This window comes from Mastomys coucha, unplaced genomic scaffold (genome assembly GCF_008632895.1).
Source record: "Mastomys coucha isolate ucsf_1 unplaced genomic scaffold, UCSF_Mcou_1 pScaffold4, whole genome shotgun sequence".
Taxonomy (NCBI): domain Eukaryota; kingdom Metazoa; phylum Chordata; class Mammalia; order Rodentia; family Muridae; genus Mastomys; species Mastomys coucha.
Window position 1 is genome coordinate 39671431 of NW_022196910.1, and position 4224 is coordinate 39675654.

A 4224-nucleotide genomic window follows, 5' to 3' on the forward strand; every position below is an offset into this window, starting at 1 on the left:
CATCCACCCATCTAACCCTCCATCCACCCATCATCCACCTACCACCCATCCACCCATCTATCCATCCACCTATCCATCCACCTATCCATCCACCTATCCATCATCTTCCCATTCATTTATATGGACCCTGCAGCTGGCTCATTATTTTGCCTTTACAGACTCATTTGATCGTTTTCATTAGTTCAGAATTCTCAAGATTTCGGCTCTTTAAATCATTTGAGCCATTTTATAATCTTTGTACACCCCACACAAGCATGCATTCACACACATATATTTGAACATTTGTTGTTATTCAATAAATTTTGGCTATATGGAAAGACACAAACCTACTTATCTGTTTCTGACACAGGAAAATCATGACACTTATGCTAGTAGATCTCTCACAGAATTATTAATTCCTCTATGCATCCTTATATAAGAAGTCTTCTTTCCATAAGTTACTATCATTTGTTATACTTATTTAATCCTCAGTTTAATGTCATAATATTTATCTTGCAAATTTGATTATTGTTCATATTAAAGTAACATGTTGTATGTAATTTTTTTAACATTGGTTAGTCTACAGTAACTACTGACAAAGTGAATTAAATCATTAAATTTATATTATTATATTAGTACAGTTAGTAAAAGCTATTAGTGAAATGGAGACAGAATAGTTAATTGTTATAATGATAGATTTAGTAAAACAGTAGTAGAAAATAACAGAACATTATAGCATATAAATAACAACAAACGTATTTTGCCTTAAATAAATAAATCATGTTTTCTTTAAAGGGAAGACATAGAAAGCATAAAAATGCCAAAAGCATGCAGATTCCTCCTAATGAAGACACAACTTTCTTTTACTGTTAGATGTCAAGTTTATTGTCAGGTATTTAAAATGAAGGACTCCAGGGATAGACAAAAAAAACATAAAAATCTGCCAAAGTCACAAAATCTGCAATCTAATAATAACATGTGTCCTTGGCAGCTGCCTGATTGCTCTTATGCTTAGTTGGATTTTTAATATATTACAATATTAAATTCCACTTCAAATCTAAGGGAAATTAAAAATGATTGGTGAAAACATATGACAGTTTCTTTCAGATGTTGGAAGATCCTGCCACTGTGTCTCTGATTGCACTGCTATCCAATAACATTAACTTCAAAATCATTCCCAAATTGCTCTTTTCCTGTGAAATGCTGGCAGAGGGGATGAAGGGAACTAATTCAGGAAACAACTTTTGAGCCCTTCTAAGCCCATTTCCTACTTAATAATGATAATTGTAGACATGACTTCATTTTTAAACTTAACATACTTGTAGGTGTAGTGATAAAACTCTGCAGTTAAAGTTGTTTCTACTAAACCCAATGACTTGAGTTTAATCCTTAGGACCTACATGGTAGACGAAGAGAATGGATTCCCCAACTCCTCCTCTGGCCTCCACTTGGGTACTGAGGTGCACGTGCACAATCACACAGAAACATAATATATAAATACATGTAAAAATGTAAAAGGACCTGGAGAAATTGTTAGCTATTAAGAGCATGTGGTTTTCTAGAGCAAATGAATCTGGTTCCCAACTCTTCCATTAGTGTGAAGGTCACTGTTCATATTTTATGAGGTAAGTAACCATCTTTAATTTAAAAGAGAACAAGTGTTATGAAGAAGTTGCATAGTTACTCAATTCTAGCTAGTATAATAGACAAGAGTGAGTTACAGCAAGCAATAGAGTTTTCAATACACACAGCGCATCTTGTATTGGAAGAATAGACCATCTAGAACTTTCACAGAAAAGCCAAAGTATTGCTTCAAAGGACGCCTCAATTCTCTTATTGTGGGCTAAGGTAGATGGCAACTTTAAACCGAACCTAATGTTGGAACTCAATAGATGACTCAGAGGTTAAGAGTATAAACTGGTCTTTTAGAGAGACCAAGTTCTCTACTCAGCACCCATTTGGGCAGCTCACAACTACCTGAAACTCCAGCTCCAAGGTATCTGAGAATAGCCACCTCAGCAACCTGCACATGTACTTGAGCATGCATGCATGTTTGTGTGTGTGTGTGTGCACATGTGCGTGCACGCATGCGTGCACACACACGCACATGCACAGGCACACACACATGCAACCTATGAGATAAATATTTTTGAAGTGCAGTTGGGATGTAATATATGAGAGAATTTTTGAAAAGAAGGGTAAAGTTTAAGAAAAAAAAGTGACCGTTTTCTGTATGCAAGGTTCTGGGCCATCATCAGTTACCTTCATGTTACACACATACATACATACACACATACATATACACATATGTGCATACACCCACATACATGTGTGCATGTGCTCACACATGCACAGAGGGTTAGGGAGGGAGGGAGGGAAAAAGGGAGGGAGAGAGAGAGAGAGAGAGAGAGAGAGAGAGAGAGAGAGAGAGATACAGAGAGACAGAGAGAGAGACAGAGACAGACACAGAGACACAGAGACACAGAGACACACACAGAGAGAGAGAGAGGAGAGATCTATTGAGTTATATGTTTAGTTATATGCCTAGCATTAGAATACTTCCTTGACAGGCTTTTCTTGAACAAAGTTCAATTTACTACGTGGCCATTTGCCACAGCTTCCTACCTGATTAGAGACTACAATTTCACAACACGCTGCAGGAGAGATACCACCGAATCACTGTGACAATTTAAATGCTTGATGAAAACTATACCAAAATTATGAGTCAAAATTCTTAATATAAGTAAAAAGAAATTAAAGTAGAGAGATAGTAGATTTTTGTACCCAAAAAACACAACTAGAGAATGGATTTTGTTCTGGCTTCAATCTGCTTTACCCCAGAAGCTCACAGTCTTTCAACACTTGAGTATATGACTTTACATGTGTGCTCTAATCTGTTCCATAATCCACCCAGTGTTAAAGGTCTGCAATGTCTCCCTTTCTTGATTTAAAGGACTCATCAGATGGCATTGAATGCCAGCCTGATGCTTCATTTCTCAGATCTCTAATGCATGAGAAATTGTATTTCATGCTCACCATTTCCCTGATATAACTAGGAATTTATAGTAACAGATGAACACTGACCTTCAGGTTCTGCAGTTCCTATGGTGCTTGCTTTCTGTGCTGAGAGATGACTATGTGACCCCACAGGTGGTGTGATCCTAAAAGTAGCACTCACAGTTTTACCCAGGAAAGCTCCGTCTATAGGTATAGGAGTTGTTTTTCACTAGCAATAGGAAACAGGAAAGGGAAATGAAATGTCTATAATATAACTATAATTAAAATTACAAGAATTAGCTGAGTGTAATGATTCATGTCTGTAATCCCAGTACTCAGGGAGGTTGATTGAGTGGGATTCTGACCCAGGAAGATTGCCATAAATTTGAGACTCATCTTATTTGCGTAGTGAGTTAATGCTATAGTGTAAAATTGCCTCTCCTACACTTCCAATCATAAAAGAAAAAAAAAACCCTCTAAAACAAAAACACAAAATAAATAGAAGCCTAAGGAAAAGGGGATAAATATAAAAATGAACTTAATAAAGTCATACTGTTTGTATATATTTGTTGTAGTCATTGATGAGATTAATAAGAATAACTTTTGAAAGTCTATCATGTACTTTACCATATTTAGTCCCACACCGATCCTTTTCCTTTCCTCTCTCAAAACTCTCTTTTTAAAAATATTTAAAACCATGAAACATGAATACGAATCTCATTCAATAAGTTAGAATTACTGAAAGAAATAAAACTTAAGAAGATAGTTTAATGGATTTTACAAAATAAAATTTTTTTAACTTTTAATGCATTATGATGAGAAAAGTTACATGATTTCAATTTATCTGAATTTGTTAACATTTAAAAACATATTTTAAGTTGTAGGGAGCTGCTTGGATACGATCGTCAGCGGCAGCCGCTTAGACGATCGTATCCAAGATGGCGGATATCTGTCAGACACAGGCTGCTTTTTACGGGGCTGAAGCGGAGAAGAGCAGGGCTCCAAACAGCCTTAATTCTTTCCCCCTGCCCTAGGTGAGCATGTCCTGTGCCTCCCTGTAGGCAGCCACGCAGATACGATCATCAGCTGCTTAGATCTTAAGCGGCCACCGCTGACGATCATATCTAAGATGGCGGCCGCAGCTGCAATAGACTATTCTACTGCGCATGAGCCCCTCCCTATTGGGTGTATACTGCGCATGCGTCTTCCCAAGTGGGTGTGTACTGCGCATGCGTCCCTCCTTAGCAG

At 37.2% G+C, this 4224-nt stretch overlaps 1 long non-coding RNA gene across 2 annotated transcripts in view; it reads right to left on the bottom strand.

The window, feature by feature from the left end:
• Positions 1 to 4224, bottom strand: part of LOC116076124 — a 40140-nt gene that overhangs the window by 9737 nt on the left and 26179 nt on the right. For both annotated transcript variants that reach the window (XR_004112825.1, XR_004112826.1), the window contains exon 2: positions 3064 to 3205. This is a non-coding gene — a long non-coding RNA (uncharacterized LOC116076124). The remainder of the gene's footprint in view (positions 1 to 3063; positions 3206 to 4224) is intronic.